Source organism: Triturus cristatus, chromosome 1_2, assembly GCF_964204655.1.
Source record: "Triturus cristatus chromosome 1_2, aTriCri1.1, whole genome shotgun sequence".
In the NCBI taxonomy this organism is placed as follows: Eukaryota; Metazoa; Chordata; class Amphibia; order Caudata; family Salamandridae; genus Triturus; species Triturus cristatus.
In genome coordinates, this window is record NC_140580.1 from 115,633,574 (window position 1) to 115,647,168 (window position 13,595).

The window sequence follows — 13,595 nt, forward strand, 5'->3', positions numbered from 1 at the left end:
CGAGCAGGATCCCTATCCTTTAGATTAATCCATATTTAAAGTAACATTTGTCTAATTTGAATTATCTTCCCTTGCCAGTGTTGTTTTTTTGTCCTCCTCCAAGTGTAATATGTTGCACACTTTTCCCATTGTTTGATAAGGTTACAGGTCACAGGCTTTGATGCATGTTATCATGGTCCTTGCGTGTGCCCTGAATGGATCCCAGTGCAGGACAGAAGTACTAGGGCTACAAAATTCTAGCGCTCAATAATGTGGGATTTTTAGCTTAAATTCTTGGTAACAGAAATTGTATATGCTAAATTATCGCATATTTTTGCTGCTCATGTATCTATAGCTAGAGATGAATTTTACCAATCTCTCCAGCATCCCACAGTACTTAGAGATCTATTTGCAAGTTGACCTTGTGGAAGTTCCATGCTGGTGGCATTAAAAAGATACAATGCAGTAGCGCATGTATGCTTCCTAATCAACTAAAAATAGTATTTTCTTTCATCATACGAAGCAGCAGGAGGGCAGACGTGTGAGGGCTCCCCCTTGCTTAATAGACTCTAGAGCATGAAAATGGAATAAAACATAAAACACCATAAAATTGGTATGGGCAAGCAGGCTGACTGATTGCTGGGGAGAGATACTGAAAACCGGGGATCTGATTTCAGGCCTACGGGATGCAAATATGTAGCTGCAAGCCAGTTAAATGTAATACAATTAGGAATTTTTATTAAAGGTTAGGGATGTGCTATGAACAATGTTTGGAGCGTATTTGCAGTTCACTCGTTGCATTTAGTTGCTGAGGTGCTTACTATTTTAATGATAATTCTTACACATCTACTTTACTTGAGAATAACCCATAACAAATTCTAACTCAATATAAAATGTCTAATATGAGTGCCTACTTATTGTGGCGTTGAGGGCGTGGCTTTGTGACATCACCTTCATATGTAAGAATTTCTCCGACAAGTTTCTCTGACTTTAAAAACCCTAATACACAAGGGCATAACTTGCGGGAAAGGTGAGAGCAGGGCAGTAGTCATACAAATAAAATACCCCCCACTTTGAACCAATGTCTCAAGTATCTCTGAGTGAGAGAGTGAGGCACATGATTTAAACAGTCCTTCAGGGAGGTGCTCCTTCTGACGTAATTCTGAAATTTTAAAATGTCTTTCTTTCCTTCTCCCTAACTTTCTTTCTGTCTTGTTCCATTTTGCTTTAGATCCTTTTTTATTTTTCTATACTTTCCATTCATTAACTCATCCATCAATCTATCTATCCACCCTTTCGTCCTTTTCATCCATGCATCCGTTCTTATCTCCATCTTTGTTGTATCCACCCTTCCTTCTCTCCATCTTTCTGTCTTTTTCCTTCTTCCATTTTTGATCCATCCATCTATTCCATCCATCCATCTGCCCTGCGCAACCTTGAGTCACGTTTCATCCTTCTAGCCATCACCAAATTCCCAGATGGCCTTAACCAGTATGAGGAATTGTATTCCCATTTGTAGATTTCAAATGTTCACACATACCATTACCTAGGTGGCCCACTCATACCCCACATCTTCCTTTCTCTTTTTAGCTTTTAACCACCCTTTTCTCTGTACTGAATCAGCAGACGCAATGTGTTTGGTTAGTGGGAAGTCTCTTCTGATTGAGTATATTAACTTGTATGTATATACAATAAGTATGTTGCTAATGACATTATGTTTCTTTGATTTTTCCAGGCGAGTGTAGCAAAGAATCACCTGTGAACCACACGTTCATGCTAGAAATATGCGCACTGGAGTCATTGGCGGACCCTCCCCTCTTGCTCCAAGTCACTTTTCTGTGCATGCCCTATACTATACCTCCACTTTCACAAGTTACAAAGTGCTGACGAACAGCCTATGTACTTGATGTTAATCTGGTTCCACGGGGACAATCAATCTACTACACATGTTGCTTGTTAATACCCAACAATCTCTATCACTATGGGCACTAGACACAGTACCCCATCATAGAAACACAATGTACCAACACAACATTTGCAACACCGAGCAACACCTCAATGGTGTTGCCTCACTACACCGATTTACCACTGACTTAGCCACCTTTACGAATGTTCACTTTTGCAGAATTGAAGCACTGCACAGTAATTTAAATAACTGCTGTGTCTGCCTTTTCTTTGGTTTTAAAATTATGATTTATGTACCTTAACATTTATTTTCTTTATGTCTATGAATTTAAATGTGCACGTAGCTTTAAAATGACTTGTAATGGGGGCAGAGGTCATGTGACCAAGACCACAGACGTAGTCGAAACGCGTCGTCCTTTTCTGCTATTTGTAAAATAAATCTACCTGCAAATTGATCGTGTGGGCTTGAGCAAATCTTTGACCAGATTTCCATTCCCTTGGAAATATAAATATATATGAGCATCATGAGAAAGAACTGGCATCTAATTCGTGAAGATCCGGTGATTGGTTGCCTTATGCCCTCAAATCCTCCAATCAGCTTCCGTAAGTCCAGAAGCATGGGGAATATGTTAACTGACAATAGCCAAGAGAGTTTTAAAAAACAGACGTGGCTACCTACAAGAAAAAGTTTTTTTAAATGCTCATCCTGCAAGGCCTGCCAGTTTGGTACAAACACTAAAACATACTGCACGGCTTTTTCAGAAATTCCAAGGGAAATTAAGCAACATCTGACGTGCAAATTAGATTTTTGTCTCTATGTGTTACAATGTGATTGTCCCTTAAAAGACATAGGCAGCACCAAACTGGCAGTCCACAAACGAATCTTGCAGCATATTAGAGCTATTGTCAACAAGGACCAGAATTACCCTGTAGCCAGACACTTTGAAAAAGTGCACGAGAGTAACCCCAAATGTCTTAGGTACTTTGCAATTGAATCAGTTCCCCAGAAGCGAAGGGGTGGTAAGAGAGAGGCCACCTTACGTCGCCTGGAAACACAGTATATATTAGAGTTTGATTCCAAATGGCCGGGGGGTCTCAATGCAACAGAAGACCTTTACACTTTTTTATGAGTCTAAACATTGTGTCTGGCAACAATATATTGATACAGGGTGCTTTTCCCTCCCTGGGAATGTCACGTATCCATAACTTTAGGACTCATAAACTGAGAAAAATCCTAATTTTAAGACTTTCGGTATTCACAGAAGGCATTTAGGAGTCCTAAAGTTAGGACTCCTAACTTCTGTGAATACCGAAGTGAGTAAGTGTCTTCTGTGAATACCAAAATGAGTAAGTGCCTTCTGTGAATACGAAAATGGTAGTAAGTTTAGGATTTTGTCTTAAATTAGTTCTGTGAATCGGGCCCCCTGGATTCAAGGGGACTTAATCCCCAACTTAAAAAGTGCCGCGTATTCCTCTTATATCTTCTAAGATGTCTCTAACTTCTATTTCTGTAATATTTGGGGGGTGGTTGTGTTCTTTTACCTCTTATTACCACATTTTCAGTTGTAGTTGCCCTCACATAACATGCATTTGACTAATATTTAGTACATTTCCAGTTCATGGATTCTGTTGATGCACTTTCTTGGCTGTAGGTGAAGCCCATATAATTTAATAATTGTTTCCCTTTCTGTGAAGTTATATATTTAGGCCCTAATTAGGATGTCGGTCGGAAGGCCTCTGACATCCTTAGTTTGAATTCCGACCACCGTATTATGATTATGGTGTTCGGAATTCAAACCAGCCAGTCAATCCGGCTGGTTTCCGACAAGCTCAAGAAGCCCGACAGCCAGTCGCAACCACAACATAATCCCTTACAGGCGTCGTTTCTGCAGTCGGGATTATGATGTCGATTTCCGATAGGCTTTCCATGTCGGGCTTTTCGACTAGGAAATCCTGTCGGAAATCGACTTTGGGAGCCCCTAGCAGGTCCCTCCTGCTTCTGCAGCCTCCGGTTTGAGACCGAGGAGACACCTATGGTGCCCCCTTGTAAATCCCTGCACTTTGTGCCACACAGTGCAGGGATTGACAATGACTCCCATTTCTCAGTGGGAGCTTGTGCTGCGGCCAGTTTCCGACCGCCTCACAAGCTCCCATAGGTAAATGGGAGCCTGCGACCACACCGTGTGCGGTCGAGTTGTAACTGCAGTGTCGGACTGCAGACCCGAGGTCGGTCGGTTACAAAACTGCAGGGATGTTGGTCGGAGGAAACAGGTGTCTACAAATAGTTTCACAGTTTCAGTGGCATTCTAGTTAGTTGGACATTTCACTTGTACAATACCAATGAAATTCCCCTGTTATAGTTTGTTCAGCTAACTATAACTCGCGCCCCCGCAATGCACTGCTGATGACGTCACATATTACATCACTCATGACATGGTTAGTGACATCACTGATGACATCACTGATGACATCTCAAATGACATCACTGATGACATCATCCAGTGACTGTGTGTTTCTGTAAAGTTTAAATATGTTTAATATATATAGGGAAAGGCGTATTGAAGAATGAGTGGGTGTATAAGTGTCTGAATGTATGATTTAGTAGGTGCTTGACTGAGTCTATAAGTGAGTGATTAAACGTATCTTACTGAATGCATGGGTTAGTGACTAAACTGTGTGAATGTCTGTATCTGTCTGTCTGTTGGTGTGTAAGCGGCTGCATGGGTTTGTGAATAGCTACATGAGTGTCTATATGAGTTATTGATTGGTTGTCTGAGTATCTGTATGGGCACCTGAGTGTTTGAGTGAGTGGGGTGTGTGTGACTCTGTGCATAGATGTGTGAGTGGGTGATTCACTGGGTGCATGGTTTCAAGAGTGCATCTGTGATGGACTGTATGGGTGTGTGTTAGTGAGTGTATGTATATCTCAGTGGTACATGTGTGAGTAACTACATATGTGAAAGGCAGTATATATGTGGCTTTCTTAATGGAAGTTCTTGCCTTAGCATAACTGTTTTTACAATGGAGGACTATGTCAGTAATTTCCATTGGTTGCTGGACACTGGGATACTTGTCGACTCTCACGCTACTCTTCGTTTGATTTTTCTCTTTCACTTTAACAGCACTGACCAGTTAGAAACTTGGTTACATAGACTACTCTATGGTATACACCCAAACGGACGCTCGACAGTTACCGGCTTTTTACCTAGTTAGGTGAGTTGAGACTAATACGGCTTCAATTCATGATCCTTTCAAGTTACTGTTTAATTTTTGATGCACTAACTAGTGTGCTGCTTTTATTCTATAGACTAAATTCTGGGTCCAGCCGCTTTCGTCATACTACCCTCTCTTGACGTATGCTTATATATTGTTAAAACTCGGTAAGCGACTTCTCTTTGCTCTTGGTCTATTTTTGAACACATCATTCCCGTATTCCGTGCTTTAGTTTTTCTGATCTGGGATTACACACTTATCCTTTTTCGAATTACGTTCCCTAGACACAATGGTGACTTCTTAGTAAATTGGGCTGTCACTTACGTGCTGTGCCGCTTCATGCTTTTCCTCTGTTTTTCACAGCCCCTTTGGGTCTTTCTGCACTCTTTTTTTGTTCCCCCATCACATGATTTGTGGTTGCACAACCATTCGATGTATACTTATGGTTTTTTACAATGTTTGTATTTGTATGATCTCTTAACAGCCTTGAAAAAGCCCATGTTTGGGCGAAACGCGTTGGCTGCGGATTTGGTCGCACTGAATTTTGGAATAAAACAATACAAGCAAATATTCAACTGCTGTGTGGACTCGACATTTAGTTGTTTATTTTGAAACCAGTTAACACTTTTGTTTTGTGTTGCCTCTCATACTTGTGGATATATGCGTGGTAGAGTATTTAAATGGCTATAAGTGAGAGTGTGTGATTGTGAGAGTGGCTGTATGGATGAGTGTGTGCTTGTATCAGTGATTGTATAAGAGCATACAAATGTGCCAGTATTTGTATGAGTAAGTGAGGTGATGTGTGTATAACTGTATAGGTGAGTAAATGGGAGTGTGATTAATTATTTGCATGACTGACTATGTGTGAGAGTACCTCAATGGATGAGTGGCGGTGTGTGAGTGTCTATTTAGGTGTATGAGTGCATATGATAGTCCTGTACTGAATGACCGTAAGTATGAGTGATTGTACGGGTGAGTGAGTGGATGTGTGTATAGCCGTAAGAATCAGTGAGTGGGTATGTAGTTATTGGTGTTGGAGCGTCTATGGGTTTGAGAATGGCAGTCTGTAATTTAGACTGGGCGTATCAAAAGTTATATTAGGGTGTGAGAAGGTGCATGAAATTATCTCATGGTTGATGTCATCAGTGATGTCATGAGTGATGTGATTTGAGATGCCATCAGTGATATCACTGACCATGTCATGAGTGATGTAATATGTAAAAGGCATCAGCAGTGTATTACGGGTTATAGTTAGCTGAACTAACTATAACGGGGGAATTTCACTGGTTTTGTACGAGTGAAATGTCCAACTAACTATAACGCCCTGAAACCTATGGTTTTTTCAGTAAATTTCTAAGGTTTTTTACATGCTAATTTCTAACTATAACATGCCTGAAACCTATGTTTTTTTCAGTGAATTTCAAAGGTTTTTTAAATGCTAATTTCTAACTTTAACGTACCTGAAACCTATGGTTATTTTAGTGAATTTCTACGGTTTTTTAAATTCTAGTTTCTAACTATGCCTACAGAGGTAGGACATGTGAAGAAAGAAGAAAAAACACACAGAAAGAAGCAAAAGAAATGCAGAAAGAAGCAACAGAAGTCTACAAAGACAAAGAAAAGTGCAGGAAGAAGCAAGACGTGCAGAAAGAACCAACAGAGGAGCAGAAAGAGGACTTGTTGCAAAATCATCCTGTTCCCACAACTTTTTCAGACGGATACTGGTGGTAACTGACTGACTAACCAGGCCTAGAGCCAGTGCTATCCAAAATACACTAAGAATACAGTGAAAACACCTTAATACACTAGGGAACACTATGCATTGGGGTACCCCTGTGATTAGCATGACCTCCTCTGTAAGGCCCTAGAACATAATAGGGCAGGGGAATTAAAACTACCTCTTAAGTCAGAGGAGCAGACATATGTTACTTTAACTAGTAGTCCCGTTTGCCGAGTGGTGGAGAAAGGGTGCTGGGCGTCCAACCAACGCTCAGGAATTCCACTGCGTAGGACTTACAGGAGGTACCAGGTGGGATTCTTGGCCCCCAAACTCCCTCAGGACTAAATTGGACTTCATCACCAATCCTGTAGTTTGCCACGAGGCACATTTGCAGAGTGGTAGAGAAAGGGGGCCATGGCCTCCGAAGACGTCTTAGCAATCCCACTGTGTGGAACTTACTGGAGGTAACAAGAGGGGTAGTTGGCCCCCAAGGACAACCTTGGGGGCCAACTTCCCAAACTATTACCTCCAGTCAGTCCCACACAGCAGCATTGGTAAATACTCGTACCAGGCCACGCCCACTTTGCCTACCACTCTACAAACGCGCTCCCTGGCATGCTCTTGGATGGGGATTGAAGTCCCCTTCACTGCTGGGGGTCCTTTAGGGGCCAATTAGCCTACCCTTTACCTCCAGTAAGCCCCACGCAGTGGGATTGGTGAGAGATAGACAAAGGCCATGCCCCTTTCTCCACCACTCTGCAAGGCAAAATCTTGAAAGTCATACTACCCAAAGTCCTCATGCATGTAACAGGCCAACTACCACCTATCCCCCCCTTAAAGCGCTTAATTGCATGCACTAAAAAAGCCACCAGCAATACCCCACCTGCCTTCAGAACATACCAAGGCATAGATATACCTGGACATTTAAAATTAACACGTAATGTGGTACCATTCTTTTTACATGAGCAATTTAAATAATGAAAAATAATATTCATTTTCTCCGAAGCAAGCAACTTAATGAAACTTACCCAGTGCCAAACCTAGATGATGAATGGGACCTTTAAAATGTGTCCCAAACCATTCATTCAAATATACATCATACATGATGAATATGCTTTACTACCAAACAAAGAAAGCAGCACCTGCTATGAACAACTAAATATCATAAAGGATCATACAAATAACTACTACCCTCATAAAATAATCGACAACTTTGAACAAGCTATTATTTAAACAATTCAAAAAATATATCCCTATACAGTCATACAAGGCTGTTACTACCACTTTAATCAAAGTATATGGAGACACCACCAAAAATGTACACCAAGGGGCCTATTAGAATGTTGGGCGTATCGCCACCGCCCGCTTAGCGGTGGCGATCCGCCCGACATTCTCCTCCGCCCGCATGCCATTTCCCCCCGACCATGTTAGTATGGCGGGCAGACCCCGGCAGACGGAAAGACCGTCTGCCAATTTTCTGCCGGTCACACAGGTGACCGGGCGGAAAAGGGGCCTGATATGGTGGCGGTGTCTGCTAGACACCGCCATCCATATTAGGATGGCAGCGGGAAGCGTTGCCGCCATGGAAAAGCATGCGGTTGCCTCAGTTGGGGGCCTGTTGCGTGTCCCCAGGATGTTGGGGGAGGTGAGGGGGGCACATGGGGGTACCCCCCTGCATGTGCATGGACGTCATGGCAGGCACCGAGCGGTGCCTGCCATGTTGTGCATGCAAATGCGTACATGCCTTTTTTGTATTGCGGCGGGTGCTGCTGACAGCACCGCCTGCCGCAATAAAAAAATGCTGGATGCGTCCGCCAGTGTGGCGGGCGCATCTTAAGTGTTCATGCTGGACCACCGCAAAGGCGGGCAGACTTCATCATAATAGACCCCTAAGGGTATGATTATGACTTTGGAGGTGTGGGAGCGGGCTGCCATGCCACCGCCCACTCCCACTTCACCAAAGCCGACCACAGACCACCCGCCAGACTACAAGTTGTAATCTGGGTAAGTGGTCCTGCAGCGGCAGGCACACAGAGCTGCCTTTCAAAGGCACATAGGAGAGCCTTAGAAAGGCAGTGCTGTGGGCCTGCCACAGCGTGTTCCAGCATGGCATGGACAGTAAAGTCCATGCTGTGCTGGCACTGTGAGTACATACAGACAGGGGGGCAGACCATGTGCCCCCTGCATGCACCCTTAGGCCCTGAGGATTCCTCCCCACCAGCATTGTTCATGGCATGAGAGCCAACATGATGCTGCTGGTGGTGAGGAAACTCGTAATATGCTTGGGAGTGATGCAGCGTCACTGCCAAGCATATTGCGGCCTCAAGACCGCCACACCAGGGATCACGGATCCCTGGCAGCTGCAGCGGTCCCATGGAGGTTCGACCACTGCACTCATAATATGGTGGTTGGGCCCCTGGTGTGGCGGTCCCCGACTGCCATCGCACCTCCACCGCGACTACGGCAGGCCTTATCTGTAGAACACTCGAAAAAAAGTGAATTTGCTTTTGAAATAAAAAAAAAGGATAGCACTAGCCTACCTCCCTGTCCCAGAGGTAGTCCACCACTATAGCTTACTAATAGAAAGTCCTTTGTACCAATAAGATGAAGACAAACTTAGTCCCCTAATGGAATATTTCGAAGATACATGGGCTGGCAGACTGCATCGGTCAAGACACAGTCGCCAAGCCAAGTATCAGATACCATGGTGAAATGTCTATAACAGCACCTTGGCACAGGAAGCCAAAACAAACAACACAGTGGAAGGGTGCCCCAATGCCTACCAATCCACACTAGGCAGAATTAACCCGACATTATAGAAATGTATCAAAGCAAAAAGAACAAAGCTACAGGAATTAAGAATAGAGCAATCCGTTACTGAAATTGTCCCTAAACTAAGCAACAAACTAAAAGAATGTACGACATGCTACAACTTAAAGTCAAACTCTTCATAAATAACAAGGACTACATTACTTAAAACTGATAGCCTAAAGCATATGATAAATTAACACCATATTTCACCACCCACACAAAATAAATAAAAAATAAAAAAATTACAATTTTGTAGCTGCAGACCTTTTTCTAATACCACACAATAAAAAATAGGAATCCACAAAATGATAAAAATCCGAAAGAAAATGCAAACATATGAACAATTCCATCGAAATCCCTCGAAGCAATAAAAAAATTCTAGGTTCCATAAAATTTTTTTAAAAGTATTTTAAAAAGAACCACTCCAGGAAAATTGAAAAAAGGAAATCTGAGTAAAATCCATCGGTTTTCATAAACCAAAACTGAATTCCTTAAAAAAAACTGAAATTCCAAAACTATAGAAATAATTCAGGAACAAAAATCCGTAAAACAACATTAAAAACCCACCCACATAACAGATCACAGTCCCAAATATACTAATACACAACACTTAATCATCAAAATATATATAACATCACATAAGGTAGCATAGCACATTCATACATTTACATCACAATTTCAAAAAATGCAAAACACTATCTAAAACACATCTGAATGTGCAAAACACATTGAATTACACTATACCTAAATATAATGCTAGCAGTAAAAAAAGAGTGACCGTCTAAAAAAAAAAGTATCTCCCCATAGAAATCAATGGGAAATATAGAAACATTTTTTAATAAATGTTAAAAAAGTGTAATACATGTTTTAATATGTTAAACTTGTCAAACAATGTTGTAAAAAGGTTTATAAAATTTGTAAAGTATCAATTAAATAGTATAAAATGTATATAATTATTTAACATGTACTAATTAAAATGTTGCAATATTGTTAAATGTATTTTAAAAAGTTTCTAAATTTATTAAAAAAGTAATACATTTAAAAAAATGTTAAACCTGTAAAAAAAGTTACAAAAATGTTAAATAAACTTCTAAATTGTATATTAAAGAAAAGTATAAAATATATACAAATATTTATTATATATTATTGAAAAAAAGCTACAATAATTTTAAAAATGTAATTAAAATGTTAATAAATAAATAAAAATTGTAAGTAATGAAAAAGAACAATTGCAAACATACATTATACAAATATATTTCAAACGATGTATTTCTAGTTCTTCACAATAAAAAATTAACAATGGGCTTTGGGGGGCAGCCAACTGCAGGGAAGTGTGCCCCCCCCCCGGGGATCAGGGACACGGTGTAGCCCCGGCTACATCGGCTTCTTTTGGACTAATTTTGGGCTCCTTTTGGGCTTTAAACCCATTATAAAACCAGCCATTTTATATGGCTGATCACCATTTTGTAGGTGGCCGTCAGTGCTTAGTTAGTAGCATTTTATTGCGTTTTTCAAGTGCGAGTATGGCGCAAGTAATGAGAAGTGTTATGGAGGCCGCATGGATCTACTCACCTTGGGCACAAGGGTCATGGCGCGCCCGGCGAGGCTTGCACGGGCGGTGTGGTGGCAGCGGTCCTAGCTTGCTAGCCCCCACGTCGTGGCAACAGTGTGCAGGTAAGAGGTTGGGGCCGCTCGGACATGTGGCTCACACACTGGGAAAGGCACAGCACGTCGACCTGCATTGACATTTATGGGTGGGGAGCAAAGCGGTGCCAGGCTCGGCCGGGACAGCATGGGAAGGCCGAGTGCACTGAAAGTGACACGATGCTTCCAAAACCAGAAGCTCTCTCTGCAGGGGAGTGTAGTGAAGGGAGGTGGGGAAGAAGCCCTTTACTGGTGTGAGGGAAGAGGGAGGGGAGCCTGGAGGTGATGAGCTGTCTGCCACATGGCAGCAGCCGAGGGGGAGGTGGGAAAAGTCAGACAGGGATCCAGCAGTTTTTGGGAGCCAGACGGAACAGAGAAGCAGGGGGCTGAAGGAGGAGTGGTAAAATGGCCCCCCAGTGTCACTATCTACAGGGAGGGTGGCTAAAGAGGGCCCCCAGAGCTCTGCAGGGTCTCTGGAGTGAAGAAAAGGGGCGGGGGCAGGGTAAAAAGAAGGAGAATAGTAAGTAGCAGGGAGCGAGTAGGGAACATTTACCAGGGAAGGGGTACAACAACATGTGGGTTCTGCGTCAGCCTTAATAGCAGCAGCCATACAGTGGAGTGATGAGGAGGGCCTGGGGGATGAGGAGGGGTAGGGTCGAATGGTAGAGGGGACGGTGGGGTGAAGTCCCCGGTGAAGTCTTACGCCCGGCACTGTTCAAATGAGGGGGGGCACCAGTGAGGAGGGGCAGCCATTCAGTGGGGGTAGGTGGGGGCAGGTGGCTTGTGGAAATGGGTGGCAGAGACAGGACAAGGAGCAGAGTAGAGAGGCTAGTTGGGACAGGATACAGGGGTGAGTTGGATTTGGGTGGCGGGTCAAGGTGAGAGCAGGCTGGAGAGGGACCATAATAGCAGCACACCGGACCTGCCTTTTCTTTTTCAGGGACAGCGTCAGATCGGACATGCGGACTCGGGAGAGTCTTATGTGGCTCACAGACCCTGAAGAGAAGAGATGGCAGGGTCTACGGTGGCCAGCTGGATAGCGACGTGGGACGACAACAACACTGCCACACAAAGGTCTGGGGTGGCCTCAGTAGTGCAACAGCCGGGACTGGTGACTGAGGCCCCTTGCACAGTGAGCACTGGTGACAAATGGCGTCCGTTGAGGGTCGATACAAGAGGGCTCACCATGGCACCCTGTCCTCCATCAGAGACTGATACATGGAGTGCAACCTAGGGTGAACGACACGTATGACAGGCAGGCCATGGGGCCAGAGGAGCTAGATGAGGAAAATGAACAACTGGATTATGATGAAACAAGCTTAAAGGAAGGGGAGGTAGTGGATTATGCCCAGGAAGTTGATGAAAGGTGGTGGGCAAGAGGTGCTCAGAGGGGCTCACATAATGCACTTGTTCGTTACAGGAGTGTCACGAAGGAAAAGGGACACATCGGCTGGAATCAGCTGGTGGAGCCCCTTTACAACTGGTTGGGCGGCCGGATTCACGGAGGAGGCCGACCATGATGCCAGGTAAGGGTGCTGGTGGAAAAGGGGGCAGCACACTACAACAAAGCAAGGTTCTGTGTGGGTGAATGCTGGGGGTGACGAAGATAGTGGGTACGTCCATTTGCGAAAAGGACGGTACGTAAAGAATGCAGGGGTAGGCAAGGAGGGGCAAGTTGATAATTCCAAAGCGGGGTGGGCAAGGTACCGATGGAGGGTCAGGAACCGAAAATGTCGGACACAACAGCAATGGGAGGGCAGGAAAAGCTGCAGGGGAAAGAGGAGGAACAAAAGAAAGAATATGGAAGGGGGAGTATGTGGAGATGCCGAGGCTCCCCCACAGAGAATTGTAGGTCCAAGGAGGGGTCAAAAGAGGTGGAAGTTGAATTGTCTAGAAGGCCTAGGGTGCCGACGACAATAGAGAACTGGGCGGCGGCCTTTCTCATTTTTGCAAGTGCATATTGGTGCATCCGGTGCGGTGTGTATCCCTCTTTAAATACATTGTAATTTTAATTGTAATTGCACTTATATAAGTTATTTTTTGGCATGTATCACGCTACTCCGGAACCCAGAAAGGAGTAGTGGGGAATTAGTATAGTGAAATATGAAACTAATTTGAGTGGTGGACATGTTAGTCTGTTATTTGGACTGAAACAGGATAGTTGAGAGATAGAAGAGGGAAGAATTTATATAGCGCTTGCAACCCCTGATGAGGTTTTGAAGTGCTTTTCAGCAGGTAGCACACTACTGGGGAACCCAAACAGGATTAGTGGGGAATTAGTATCGGGGAATATAAAATTAATTTAAGCACTGGTCATGTGAAT

At 43.5% G+C, this 13,595-nt stretch overlaps 1 protein-coding gene across 1 annotated transcript in view; it reads right to left on the reverse strand.

The window, feature by feature from the left end:
- The window catches only part of LOC146866921 (sulfotransferase 1 family member D1-like), a 131,564-nt gene that overhangs the window by 21,009 nt on the left and 96,960 nt on the right, over positions 1–13,595 (reverse strand). The window lies entirely within an intron of this gene.